This window comes from Schistocerca piceifrons, chromosome 1 (assembly GCF_021461385.2).
Source record: "Schistocerca piceifrons isolate TAMUIC-IGC-003096 chromosome 1, iqSchPice1.1, whole genome shotgun sequence".
Classification (NCBI taxonomy): Eukaryota; Metazoa; Arthropoda; class Insecta; order Orthoptera; family Acrididae; genus Schistocerca; species Schistocerca piceifrons.
The window spans coordinates 964,374,580-964,390,162 of record NC_060138.1 but is presented as its reverse complement, the minus strand read 5'-3'; the positions used below and the strand labels follow the sequence as shown (position 1 = coordinate 964,390,162).

The 15,583-nt window shown below is 45.5% G+C and overlaps 1 protein-coding gene across 1 annotated transcript in view; it reads right to left on the bottom strand.

The window, feature by feature from the left end:
• Positions 1 to 15,583, bottom strand: part of LOC124794746 (LIM/homeobox protein Awh) — a 351,821-nt gene that overhangs the window by 124,231 nt on the left and 212,007 nt on the right. The window lies entirely within an intron of this gene.

The following is a 15,583-nucleotide window of genomic DNA, read 5'->3' as shown; positions in this document are numbered from 1 at the left end:
GGAGCGCCTGCGATGGTGTACTGAACGACGAACATGGGTGCACGAATGACAAAAAGTCATTTTCTCGCATGAATCCATGTTCTGTTTACAGCATCATGATGGTCGCATCCGTGTTTGGCGACATCGCGGTGAACGCCCATTGGAAGCGTGTATTCGCCATCGCCGTACTGGCGTATCACCCGGCGTGATGGTATGGGGTGCCATTGGTTACACGTCTCGGTCACCTCTTGTTCGCATTGACGGCACTTTGAACAGTGGACGTTACATTTCAGATGTGTTACGACCCGTGGCTCTACCCTTCATTCGATCCCTGCGAAACCCTACATTTCAGGAGGATAATGCTTGACCGCATGTTGCAGGTCCTGTACGGGCCTTTCTGGATACAGAAAATGCTCGACTGCTGCCATGGCCATCGCATTCTCCAGATCTCTCACCAATTGAAAACGTCTGGTCAATGGTGGCCGAGCAACTGGCTCGTCACAATACGCCAGTCACTACTCTTGATGAACAGTTGTATCGTGTTGAAGCTGCATGGACAGCTGTACCTGTACACGCAATCCAAGCTCTGTTTGACTCAATGCTCAGGCGTATCAAGCCCGCTATTACGGCGAGAGGTGGTTGTTCTGGGTACTAATTTCTCAGGATCTATGCACCCAAATTGCGTGGAAATGTAAACACATGTCAGTTCTAGTACAATATATTTGTTTTATGAATACCCGTTTATCATCTGCATTTCTTCTTGGTGTAGCAATTTTAATGGCCAGCAGTATAGGTTTTGCGGCCCCGCCGCAAGTGGCGCTAACTGCAAGGTGCGGGTCCAAGGTTCGGTTCTTGCAGGAATCACAGTGTCTTATACAGCCCCCCCCCCCTCTCTCTCTCTCTCAAATTTGCATCACCCCAACTTTTAATTGTACATAGATGCCTATGATAATAATTAAAATAATAAAATATGTAAAATGATTTTATTTATTTATTTAATCGTAGCCGGCCGCTGGTGGCCGAGCGGTTCTGGCGCTACAGTCTGGAACCGCGCGACCGCTACGGTCGCAGGTTCGAATCCTGCCTCGGGTATGGATGTGTGTGTTGTCCTTAGGTTAGTTAGGTTTAAGTAGTTCTAAGTTCTAGGGGACTTATGACCTCAGCAGTTGAGTCTCATAGTGCTCAGAGCCATTTGAACCATTTAATCGTATGGCTAGGGCCCCCCGTCGGGCAGACCGTTCGCCGGGTGCTGGTCTTTCAATTTGACGCCACTTCGGCGACCTGCAGTGGATGAAGATGATAGGACGATGATGAGGACAGCACAACACCCTGCCCCTTGGCGGGGAAAATTCCCCGACCGAGCCGGGAATCGAACCCGGGCCCAGTGGACTGATAATCCGTCACGCGGATCATTCAGCTACAAATGATTTAATATAATAATAATAATTTTTTGAGATCAGTACTTCAAGGGAAACTTCTCATCGGACGCCCCCCCCCCCCCCCCCCTCAGATTTAGTGGTAAGAGGAGCCAGTGGACAGCCCGTCAAAAACTGAACGCAGATCAAGAATGAAAACAGGAAGAAAGTATAGAAGGAAACAGGAGAAGAAATGCAATATAGAAGAACAGTAAACAAAAGTGGCGACTTGGCTACATAGTTACGGTGTTGGAAGGTTAAAAGGTCGTGTTCGAACATCATTCCTACCAATTTTCTTTTTCTTTATGATCGCTTTATTCAAATGGCTCAAATGACCCTGAGCACTATGGGACTTAACTTCTGAGGGCATCAGTCCCCTACAACTTAGAACTACTTAAACGTAACTAACCTAAGGAAATTACACACAGCCATGCCCGAGGCAGGATTCGAACCTGCGGTCGCACGGTTCCAGACTGTAGCACCTAGAACCGCTCGGGAACTCCGCCCGGCCGCTTTATTCAAATTTGTGTCTGTGTCGTGTTGTAACGTCCGTTTGCAACAACGAGGTGTGAGGTAGGGACATATAATGACAGTTGATTGTGCACAGCTGCTCTATTAACAGCCGAAAGGAAGTGGCTTTTGAATGGGAACCGCAAATGTTTGATGACATGTCTACAAGTTAACCGAATCCTCCACCGGGAAACACGTCTGTTATGTCGTATACGGCATTAGTGACAGTACGTATGTCACATGATAGGAATTCTTATGGGGGCACCTAATTTGTACGACTGGCAAGTGGGTGAGATATGCCTCCTTGCCTGTTATAGGTGTTCGTATGAATGTGAATGTGATCACTCGCAAGAAAATTATGAAAACATAATAGTTTGTCATATAAGCTGCAACAAATGAACGCAAAAGTTTCACATCACACAGTTTCCCTATGCTCTGTCACAACATATGGTTTTAACGTTTTTGAAGCTGCGTTCCGTTTTGGAAGTTTTGACTCTCGGATTCCTTTGTTGTAACATAGTTCACAGCTGTTTTTTTTTTCATTTCTGTGTTACGTCTGTGTGGTATCTCGCCTGCTCTCACAGTTCATAACATTTACTTGCAACGGTAGTGTATTCTTACCACATGACTCATAGTCTATAACCAATGTATAGTATGAAAACTGCCCAGGCACAGAAAGAGTACAAACATTTCAATGATCGGACAGACAGTAATGTTATAAAAAATCAGGGCTCCCCGCCTGGCAGTTTAACACCGTGACCACTTACCCACGTGGGCATTGCTGTCACAGTCTCTTCTTTAGTGTGCTTCTTGTTCTTGGACCGTTCACTGTTTCTATTTCGCGTTTTTTCTTCCTGTTTTCATGCTTCACCAGTGTTCAGTTTTTGACGGGCTATTCACTGGGCCATCTTGCTACGAAATCTGAGGGGGGTGCGATGAGGAGTTTCCCTTGTTGGTAAATCTCTTTAGCACAATTTACAGAAATTGCAGTCAAGAGAAATACAGCATTTCAAAAAGTAATCGTTCGAAAATTTCAGAAGTGCGTGTGTTATATAATTAATTGATTTAAGAACTTGAACAGCAACAAATTCTCACAAATTTAACATCATCAAAATTTAGACGATATAAAAGCGAAGTATGTATTCGCCACTATGTTTCACCTAGCGCTATAACTGTACACACAGATTTGCAGGCTATGGCTACGCGAGCGAGTGAGGGGAATGCTGCTTTTCCAGTTACATCCGCCTACGTTCGGGAAGTCAGTCTTTCTATTAGTTTTTCTCGGTGAGTGATGGGATCTTCACCTCTCTGTCTTGGCTTATTCAACTGACTATGGTTTGCCAGTTCCAACTGTGACCTCTCGTAAGGCATCGGATGTGACAATGACGGCATGTGAATGGGGCGCCTTTACCTCTGTGGAACTTTCTCCATAGACAGTAAGGATACAAGGCTATCCAATTGGTATCAGACAAAAAAATATCTTACCTTAAACGCAGGATATAATTTGCAGAATTCCTTGAAATTTTCGAAACCCATAGTTTTCATGTTACTTTGTTCTCTGAAAATTTGCAAAGATATCTCGAAACTTATATTCGTAAGATATAAAAGCCTTTAATGCAGTCAAGACCCCCACGACGCTTCGCCCCCCCCCAACCCCCTATTCCCCCCCCCTTCTACCCCCTCGTTGGGGGCTGGAAACCTCGCCTGGAGAACTACGAAGATGGCAAGACGACAGTGTAACTGACCACAGAGCAGGCAGAAGACAGTTCTCTACGGGCATCCACGTCAAGCAGATAATTTCAGACTCGCAAGGCCACGTTCTTCTCATCACCACTGTGTTTACTGTTGTGGACCCAAGGGCAATGATTCAAATGGTTCTGAGCGCTATGGGAGTTAACTGCTGTGGTCATCAGGCCCCTAGAACTTGGAACTACTTAAACCTAACTAACCTAAAGACATCACACACATCCATGCCCGAGGCAGGATTCGAACCTGCGACCGTAGTGGTCGCGCGGTGGACTCAAGGGCAGGTTTCCGGCAAGCTGTGTAATGGGACTTCTGCTCAACCTGCAGATGAAGAGTCAGACTTCCTGCAATTCTTCTAAATAGGCTGTGGTCAGGACCCAGGACCTGCTATGCTGGCTTAAGGGCGAGTAATTCTCCCATGACGAAAGGTGTTTTACAGCACCCGTTGGAAATAAATTTTTCAAAAGTTCCGGCAGGATGCAGCGCCTTCCGGATAATTTTTTTAACAGCACCTGGAATTCGGCATTGAAATATCCGCCTTTCTGGTCCTTAGGCAGACTGACGGAAAAACTTAAACGTTGTAACAAAGTGTCGTAGAGTGTCTTCGACCTCGGGAACTTGAGGAATAGCCTGGCAGCCCTCACAGGTGCTCCTCAGACCACTTGTGTCGATGTTTAACCGTTCTATTTCTCAGTGTGGAGTGTGCTGACTTAGACACACTCCCTCTTTTCTAGCTTCTATCCCATCATACGAAGCCCGCTGTATTTCAGGTTTCGAAAACTCGTTTTATCATCATACCTGCATGCCTTTTCTGCCGCCATAGTCGTCAGTTAACCCAAGGGTTGGGAAATCTTGTGCACCATCTGTCTGTGACCAAGTAAATTTTGATCTTTGTGTTAAAATATTTCAATTATTTGTGTATCATATTTTTTGAGGCGAAGATTATTAGGGACCAGCTCAGTATTGGCCTAAACGATCGTGGAAAACCTCATGAAAACCCCTCTCAGACTGGCAAATTTATCATACCAATGGTCCTTTATCCGTCACTACGTTCAATACGGGGATGGCTCACCTCTCTTCCTCACAAGCTAGCGCGTTGCGCGTTAAGCAATAGGAGGAGATAGCGCCACAATCAAAATAATAGCCACGACCGTGAAAAGTGAGATCGTCCTGAGGTCGGCTGAAACACGTCAATGAGGAACGTTCTTTTAGTAAACGCAGTCAAGAAAGAAACAACCAAAATCAATGTCAAGTAACGTAAGGCGGTCTGAGGTATACTAAGCGCAGATATGCTCCAGTGACTGACACAGAGCGTAAATAAAAATTGTTGGAGAGCAGTCACGTCGACACCTGAGAACCGTATACACGCTAATCACGGGATTATGGATTAGTGTAAAAGCTAAATCAAACAATTTCAAGTTCAAATGTAAAAGAACTAGTGGTAAACGTGCTTAAACTCCGCTCATTTAAATTTGACACTGGAGAAACCACAAGTAAATCCTATACCACAAACAACGGTCTCCCAGAAGGCTCGGTTCTGGGCTCGCTTGATTTAAGTTGTATACCAACGACATAGTCACTACTGATTCTGTAAAGCTTAGATATGCGCACGACCTGGCAAATGCAACTCAAAGCAACACACGTAAAGAAGGTGAACAAACACTTACTAATGATCTACAAAAGCTCGACCAGTATAACAAAAAGAGAAGACTTTGCCCGAACCCTGATAAAACAGAACTAAGCTAATTTCACCTAATCAACACCTAGAGCTAATAAGACAGAAGCTAAATCGAGAAACAACATTTTAAGGAAACCGGCTAGTGCTAACTGTGGATATAATTCAGACACCTTAAGAACTGCTGTACAAGCACTTACGTATCCTGTCGCCGAATATTGTTCTCCTGTTTGGGGTTGAAGTAACTGTCAACAAAATAGATATTCATCTAAATGACGCCATGAGGATAGTGACAAATAGTCTTAAATCCCCACCAACAACATGGCCGTCAGTACTGGTCAGTATTGCCCCTCCAGATTTCTAATGACAACAAGCAGTATCACATGAATGGATGAAACTCAGAAGCTTCAGAGACTTACCTATTAATGGAACACTGAACAATTTACCACGTTGACGATTAAAATCTAGAGGACCAGTTTAGGTCAACACTGGCCAGCTAGCCCCAGAAAGCTATAATCTAAGAGATTAATGAAGAAATCAGTGGCCATCCTTCCATGGCCATAAGTGGTTAGGCGACACAGATCCCACCATCCAACTCCCGGGTGCGAAACAACTAAGAAAATTACGAGCTACCTAAACCATATGACAACTGGCCACGCCGTGACCCGATCAACGTCACATAACTGGGGAATTACCGATGTTGCCCATTGTGAAAGCGGAATATCGGAACAGACACTGGTACACATTTTGCACGACTGCCAAAGAGGAAAATTCATGCGTAGCCGGAAAGACTTTGTAGCCGCAACACAGCCAGCAATTACCTAGCTGGAGTCTTTGGATACCCTCTTATAATGAAAATGGATCTCTCAGCTTCCTTTGTCTACTGCCGATTCCCTATATTATCACCACTGGCCAATGCGACGTTGAATACCGCCTGGTGGCCTTGCGGGAACGTTACGCGGTAACGAAAGTATGTAAGGAGCATATACGAACGGGGGATTACCCTAGGGAAGTTATAGGCTGCAGGTGGGGAAATCCAAAGAGATAAGAGACTTTGACAAAGAGCAATTTATTATTACGCAAAGCCTGTGAATGAGTATCTCAAAAACGGCGAAGCTGTTAGAATGTTCGCGTGCTATTGTCGTGATCATCTACGGAAAGAGGTAGAATGATAGTGAAACTACCACTAGGCGCTAAATGAGTGGACGTCCACGACTCTTCGCAGAACTTGGGGCTCAGAGGCTTGTCTGTTCTGTAAAGAAGGATAGACGATGATGTGCGGCATCTCTGCCGAAAGAGCACATGTTGGTGCAAGCACCAGTGTTTCGGAGCACACCGTTGTTGAACATGGAACTCCGCAGCAGACCACATCTACGTGTTTGCTTGTTGCTCCAACGACATCGTCAATTACGATTACAGTGAGCACGGGACCTTCGAGATTCGACCATCGATCAATGGAAACGTGCGCCTCTTCGAGTGAATCACATTTTTGGTACAGTTGGTCGCTGATTGTCTCTACATACGCTGGCAACTCGAAACGTGCAGTGTGACACGGACGCAAGCTGGTGCGAGTAGTATTATGCTATGGAAAACATTCTCCTGCACTTGCATGGGACCTGCGGTAGTAATCGAAGACACGCTGACAGTGCGAACCACCTGCATCCCTTATTCCCTTCCTGCTTGATGTCTTCCCCGACGCTGAAGTCATCTTTCAGCAGTATAACTGTCTATATCTCTGAGTCAGAGCCCTGTTACAGTGGTTTTAGAGCACTATAGTGAACTCACGTTGATGTCTCGGCGACGAAATTCGCCTAATGTAAATCCTATGGAACCCGTCTAGGTCACTATCGGGCGACATCACCGCGTATGCAAATCAGCGGCCCGAAATTTATGCTAATTACATGACCTGTGCATAGACATCTAATGCCACGTACCTCCAGAAACACACCAACAAACTGTCGAATTCTTGATACGCAGAATCAGCCATGTATTTCTCCCAAAGACGGACAAACAAGCTGTTAAGCAGGTGGTCATAATGTTTTGACTCATGTGTTTATATGCACTTGTATTGATTCATATAATTTTATCTTATCTTATATCAACGTAATTGTATGTACTTTGAACATATAATTCTGTATGCCATAAACAGGTTTCGTCCACTGGGCTGCCAGCAGCCCATTCTGTGGCTCTCTTAACACCCACTGCACCGGTTGCACCTTCTTCACAGATTGCATTAGATCGGGCCCATGCAGACATTCGTTCCCTCTGGCATATTATAATACCTGCAAGTACAATGAAGCGTAGACACTGCTGACCACTGTAACTGTTAAATTCGTAGATAGCGTCTCTGCATCAGTCCCCAAAATTTATTTATATTCCACAAGATGTTCGCTGCAAGGTGCGCTATTTCGACTGTTGTAACTGATATAGATATTGAACGAGGTCGCACAACCGACTTAAGTTTCTAGTGGGAACTATCTACATCGCTTACAAAAGAGCATGCTTTCAATAATAGCAAGCTACATCTACATCTATATCATACTCCGCAAGTCACCTAATGGTGTGTGGTGGAGGGTACTTCCGGCACCACTATATGATCTCTCCAGCTCTGTTCAAATCATGAATAGCGCATGCCAAGAATGAGTGTAGGTAAGTCTCTGTATTGGCTCTAATTTCTCGAATGTTCTCCTCGTGGTCAATACCTTTCGCAGCAATGCAGGCTGCTATTCTCCCATGGAGACGATCGTAGAGATGCTGGATGTAGTCCTGTGGAACGGCTTGCCATGCCATTTCCACCTGGCGCCTCAGTTGGACCAGCGTTCGTGCTGGACGTGCAGACCGCGTGAGACGACGCTTCATCCAGTCCCAAACATGCTCAATGGGGGACAGATCCGGAGATCTTGCTGGCCAGGGTAGTTGACTTACACCTTCTAGAGCACGTTGGGTGGCACGGGATACATGCGGACGTGCATTGTCCTGTTGGAACAGCAAGTTCCCTTGCCGGTCTAGGAATGGTAGAACGATGGGTTCGATGACGGTTTGGATGTACCGTGCACTATTCAGTGTCCCCTCGACGATCACCAGTGGTGTACGGCCAGTGTAGGAGATCGCTCCCCACACCATGATGCCGGGTGTTGGCCCTGTGTGCCTCGGTCGTATGCAGCCCCGATTGTGGCGCTCACCTGCACGGCGCCAAACACGCATACGACCATCATTGGCACCAAGGCAGAAGCGACTCTCATCGCTGAAGACGACACGTCTCCATTCGTCCCTCCATTCACGCCTGTCGCGACACCACTGGAGGCGGGCTGCACGATGTTGGGGCGTGAGCGGAAGACGGCCTAACGGTGTGCGGGACCGTAGCCCAGCTTCATGGAGACGGTTGCGAATGGTCCTCGCCGATACCCCAGGAGCAACAGTGTCCCTAATTTGCTGGGAAGTAGCGGTGCGGTCCCCTACGGCACTGCGTAGGATCCTACGGTCTTGGCGTGCATCCGTGCGTCGCTGCGGTCCGGTCCCAGGTCGACGGGCACGTGCACCTTCCGCCGACCACTGGCGACAACATCGATGTACTGTGGAGACCTCACGCCCCACGTGTTGAGCAATTCGGCGGTACGTCCACCCGGCCTCCCGCATGCCCACTATACGCCCTCGCTCAAAGTCCGTCAACTGCACATACGGTTCACGTCCACGCTGTCGCGGCATGCTACCAGTGTTAAAGACTGCGATGGAACTCCGTATGCCACGGTAAACTGGCTGACACTGACGGCGGCGGTGCACAAATGCTGCGCAGCTAGCGCCATTCGACGGCCAACACCGCGGTTCCTGGTGTGTCCGCTGTGCCGTGCGTGTGATCATTGCTTGTACAGCCCTCTCGCAGTGTCCAGAGCAAGTATGGTGGGTCTGACACACCGGTGTCAATGTGTTCTTTTTTCCATTTCCAGGAGTGTATATTGTAAACAGCAACGGTCCTGTCACACTTCCCTGTGGTACTCCGTATATTACCTTTACATCTGTCGATCTAGTTCCGTTAAGAGAGACGTGTTGAGATCTGTCGCAAGAAAGTCTTGAATCCAGTCGCTGGTCCTCTCCGATACTCCGTGAGCTCGTATTTTTTCATTAAATGGCAATGCTGGACGGTGTCTAATGCCTTACTGAAATCAAGGAACGGCATCAACATGAGCGCCCTTGTCCTCTGTGTTGTGGATCTTATGGAGGAACAGAGCGAGCTGAGTTTCGCAGGATCTCTGTTTGCGGAATCCATGTTGGTTTTTATAGAGGAGATGTTCATTTTCCAAAAACGCCATAATTCGCGTCAATAAAGCTACCGTATGATCGTACTGACGGCGTTTCTCTGGTAACTGGAAGTCTACAAGGCGTAAAGCGTTTGCAGCGTGAGCCCTCGGCGTTGCGGCGGAGACGGCGGCTCGTGCTGCAGCGGGGAGGTGTGGACGCGTAGCGCCTCTCGGCCGGGGCGCGAGGGGCGTGGCCGACGTGACCTGCAATCCGCGCCGACGTCGCGCCCGCCATTGGCGGGGGCAGCTCCGGGGGCAGAGGCAGCGCCCACACACTGGCGCCGGGGAGCTGATCCACGCACAAGTTTCCTCGAGGACACTACTCGTATCACTTGCAGGGTGATACCGAGAGGATGTTACAAACTTTCAGGTGTGATGAAGAAGGGTAAGTGCGTCAATTTGAGATAAGGGATCCTGATTCGGAAAAGACTGAGTCGAAACCTGTAAGTGAAAATCGTTCTGATACCTCTGACAGTGGAATACACTGCCCTCCATAAATTTGTAAGTATCAAATGATTATGGACAATGGAAAGGAAATGCATTACAAAATTGCATTTTATTGTTTTCTAAATGTTTATTAAGCTCAAGCAGTACATACATAAATGCAACTACTAGAGTCCCAAAAATAGCCATCCTTTGCTTCCTCGCTGCCTTGCATACTCTCGGCATGCGATGGGTCAATTTTGCCGAAGTTTCATTTGGAATTAGTCTTCATTCTTGCTACACATGATCCCACAAATGACTCCTCGTTTTCGGATCCTGCTGTCTAACTCATGCCATACTTATTCGACTGGGCTACAACCAGGGGCCTGGGGAGGCCACTCCATGTTTTTCAAAATTTTCAGAACCTCAGAAGACTTCACACTGTTCTGACACAAATAGGTTGTTTCGGATCGTTGTCCTGCTGGAAGACGAACCCCTTCCCAATCGAATGCAAAATAGATGTGTTGATATATCGCTGGAGAATACCGTGATAATCAAATCAAATGGTTCAATTGTCTCTGAGCAATATAGGACTTAACGTCTTAGGTCATCAGTCCCCTAGAACTTAGAACTACTTAAACCTAACCTAAGGACATCACACACATCCATGCCCGAGGCAGGATTCGAACCTGCGACCTTAGCGGTCGCTCGGTTACAGAGTGAAGCGCCTAGAACCGCTCGGCCACATCGGCCGGCTCCATAATAATCCTTTTGGTTCATTTTTCCATTTACTTTCACCAAGTCTCCGACTTTACTGCTTTCAAAAGATCCCCATACCATCATAGAACCCCCTCCATACTTTACAGTGTGAATTACGCGTTGGGAAAGCAAGCGTTCATGGGGTAAAGGGCGTACCAATCGACGGTGATTACTTCGAAATATTTCGAACTTGGTTTCATCACTGAATAAGATTTTCTCAGTATCATGCTGTCCAAAGTTGGTGTGTCGTAGCCCACTGAAGCATTTTCTTCTTGTTAACAGCGTGCAACAATGGTTTACTTGCTGCTACATAACACTTGAGGTTGTTTTCTGCCAGACGCCGTGTCACTGTTCACTCACTCACCAGTGTACTCGTAGTTGTATTTAGTTCAGCAGTTAATTAACGAACATTTTTCAAATCTACTACATTTTCTGGTCACTATCAAATACCGTTTTTAGCGTTCTGATACTTTTCTGTGTGCTCCTGAGCGAGAAAGGTGATCATAGGAGCTCGTATCTCTATGCAGGTGCACGGTCTTGAGAATTACGCTGATGGAAATTTTCGTTTTTTTTGCTATTTGTCGGACAATATTGTCTTCTTGGTGCAAAGTAATCTTCTTTACTCGTGTATCATAACGAATTTGGAACTCTGGGAGCGTTTCCAATTACTTTAGCCTTGTGTACTTCCACCTTTGGCTGCGTATCCTACGTTCATACATACGGAGCTACAACTGAACAGAAGTGTAAACAGTGTACCTTTTCACAGTCGTGCCGTCTACTGGTGCCACATGGTGCGTTTGGTGGAACTGCTTGGACAGGTAAAGTCAGTTTATATAAAACTGAGCAATAGCAATATGTACCAATATGTATTTATACGTACAAAAATTATCTGTACAATACCGTAAGTGTAGCAATCATTATTTGAGCACACTATTCTGTATTGTAACCAGTAACTCACATAGATCATTCCCATCTCGCTCCGTTGTAGTACGCAGCATGGTGTTTTTAAACTATTGAGGGTAGTGTACATGTAGAGTAAGAAGTGGTATAATGGACCCCCACTTTGATTTCTCATACTTATTGCCAAAGTTTCTTTACTGCCTGCTTCAGAGCTGCTGTGCACATACTATGACATTGACTTGACTTGTTTTTCAGGAATGATGTATGGGGCAAAAAATATTTTATGGAACCTTGCACAATCTCTGAAAAAGTTGTGCTGGTAATTCGAGCCCCATGGGATACATTCAAAATATTAAACCAGAAGTACAAGAAAGACAGTTTTGTTAAATCAAATGTAATTATAAGAGTGTACACTGTGGAATTCTACTTGCAGATCGTCCCCATACTTAAATTTATTTAACAAGTCATGCTTATCAAGATTCATATGGCTCCAATATTTTGAAAAACGCTTTATCTATTTACAAAAGCCGGCCGAAGTGGCCGTGCGGTTAAAGGCGCTGCAGTCTGGAACCGCAAGACCGCTACGGTCGCAGGTTCGAATCCTGCCTCGGGCATGGATGTTTGTGATGTCCTTAGGTTAGTTAGGTTTAACTAGTTCTAAGTTCTAGGGGACTAATGACCTCAGCAGTTGAGTCCCGTAGTGCTCAGAGCCATTTGAACCATATTTACAAAAATCACATAGATAAATGTCAGTCTCACAAACAGCTCACTCATTTTGTGCCCATCGGAAATACATACACTGCACCCACAATTAGCCACTATAGTCCTCGGTACACCTTGCATCACAAATGAGGCAAGCAGCGTCGTCTTTCACAGGTTTGTTAAGAGCAAACACAGCTTCAGGGTCGGACTCATCCGAATCAGTATCTAAACGACATGACTCATCATCAGAATCTTTTGGGGGACAGAAGTAATTTTGTCTTGCAGTTCTTCGACAGAATATTTTTTTATTTTTTATTTATTGTTCTTCAGTTGTTAGGGGTGACATCCTTTCTCTTACATACCCCTATCTAGAATGGTTCACGTCACTATTTCCTTTTTTCCTTCTTTGAATTTCTTCTTACATTCTTTCTGTGCTCTCTTCTGTTCTGCATTAACTAACGCCAGTTTATGTGGAGATGATGTTATTAAGGCTGCTTTTACAGACTTAGGGCCTTTGTTTTTCATTTTTTGCTTGAGCTTCGGAGTGGGCCAAATGTCTCTTGGTGAACAGCTACTTTATGTTTCATTGATGTAGAAGATCCGGAAGGACCAGCTTCTTCTATATGCCTAGCACATGCAAAGTGTTCTGGTTGAAATTATTTGAAGTGCCGACTGATTCTTTTGAAGAATCAGTAGCAGTTGTATCCTTTTGAGAAAGCATTCCACTGTTGAGTTGGACACTTTGTAGATCTAACTGTGCCATTTCGGACCGAAAGGGAGCAAAATCGGCTTCACCAAAAACAGCCGGTTGCATGAGTAAATTTCTGTCACTCTGAAACCATTGGCAGTAATTATTCCAGTTTAACACATTAGGTAGGCCTTTCCTAATAGTTCTGAAACGTCACATGGCGCAAGTGGTCTATCATTATGACGCATCCATTATCGAATATTTTCACTGTAGTAGCTTTTTAATTACCCCATAAATGTTTTGTCCAGGGGTTGCATTTTATGGGTTGTATGAAGGGGAAGGCTTATGGTTCAAATGGCTCTGAGCACTATGGGACTTAACTTCTGAGGTCATCAGTCCCTTAGAACTTAGAACTACTTAAACCTAACTAACCTAAGGACATCACACACATCCATGCCCGAGGCAGGATTCGAACCTGCGACCGTAGCGGTCGCGCGGTTCCAGACTGTAGCGCCTAGAACCGCTCGGCCACTCCGGCCGGCGGGAAGGCTTATGACGGTAATGTGATTATTCCTGGCAAGATCAACACTCTTTATTTTTGAGCACTGTGTTTTATGCCCATCAGGAATTGTGTGTGTTATGCCCATCAAGAATTAGGAGGACAGGATGTTCTGCTGTCGGCTTGATCTTCTTACTAAAGTGTTTGAACCAGTTTGTAAATAGATTTCCTTGTATCCACCCAGACGGATGACATCTTCCAATGGCACCAGGTGGGGCCCTCTTTCATTAAAATCTCTGCCAGTTTGTAAATAGATTTCCTTGTATCCACCCAGACGGATGACATCTTCCAATGGCACCAGGTGGGGCCCTCTTTCATTAAAATCTCTGCCACGTTTTTCCTGGGGAAAATCATCAGTTGTGGGATAAATGTTCCTTTGGCACTCATAGCTATAACAAAGAACAGTAATGAGACTCTCTCTCTCTCTCTCAGCAGCACTTGAAGCATCAACCCACCGTTTGTCTCTAGGACCAATCACTCGAGGAACCTTTTTTTGCACGGTGTATAGGTTTGTTTCATCCACATTTAATATACGATCTAGTGGACACTTTCTTTATCAAGCTCAGCCTTCAGATATTAAAAAATATATTTATGGCTTCGTCAGTGAAACAATTAGCATGAGAAAGGTGAAGTTGCTGAAAGGTTTAAGGACAGGTAGAACACCTTTTTGGGCGGTTCATGAACTGGTCGAACCAGGCCCGAACTGCAAACTTCACCACTGAATGGAAGTGAGAGTCCATTTTAATCGCAATACTGGAAAGCTAAAAGCTGCACATCATCTCTCGTGACGCCATAAAATTTAGATTCCATTATAATTACATATTTAACAAGTTTGAAGACATACGATTTTTCGACAACTGCTTCTTCGAAAGGCAAGGCAAGTCGAGGCGAAAGCGCCTTTTTGGGGTTGCCTTAGGCACAGAAAACGATTTTTTCGCTTTTTCTAGGCCCATTGTTTTGTCTGATAGTGCCTGTGAAGCTTTTACCGTGTCTTGTTTAGCCTAAGTTCTTCATTTCCTCCTTTTTTTTCTCCTACGCATTAACTCTTTACGAGTCATCTGCAACACAAACGGAAAACTGCGAAACTAAACGAAGCTCTTATGATTGTAACACGAACCCCTTTTGTTTTGGGGCTCATATTGCCTAATCGAAAGGGTCTCGTAATATCAACACCGTCATTTTTGTGTACAGAAACTTAGCATCGTCTAACCTTGAGCATAAATTTCAGTATTAATACTGCACCACAATGATTTTGTTCATAACTGTAGTCCAGCAGATGCGGAATATTCAATTAACCTACAAGATCGCCGAATATTAATCGTATTTCTGAAGTAACTGGGGAGAAATGTTGGAGATATTCAGAAGGGATTGCAAAGACTTGCCGTGGCGCATCGCAGATGAGCAGAACTGAAGTCTGCTACTGACTTAGCAACAAGATCGCGTCAGTAATTCGTGTGGTCACGCTGCACGCCGTAACTCGTGGAGGAGTGACCAGTTACGACTCCAGGCGAGGGGCGGTGCTGGGCTGTCCAGAGGGACGGGCGCTAACGCCGTCGTTACGCTGAGAAACGGCGCCGGCCCGTACTTTGGACTCGTTTAAGGAACTCACTGCCGCATCCTCTTCCATCTACTTTGAAAAACGCAGCCTGATTTCTGTTGGTTAGACAGTTCTATTCCACTCTAGAGTTCCTTCTTAGTTTTATTTGTACTCCAGGAGACTTCTTTCAGGCATTTACGAGTAGGCGGCAGTACGGAAGACTACTTTAGAAGGCTATTCCTGTCACCTACTTCTGTTGAGCATTGTAGATCACAGGAGCACTTATCTTCGTATGGTGCAGGGACACTATTGGCCTCCAAAACAGTAAAAATTCTAGAGATCGACGCATAAGAAACGCTGAATAGCGATCAATGTAGGCTTATTCCTCGTTAATA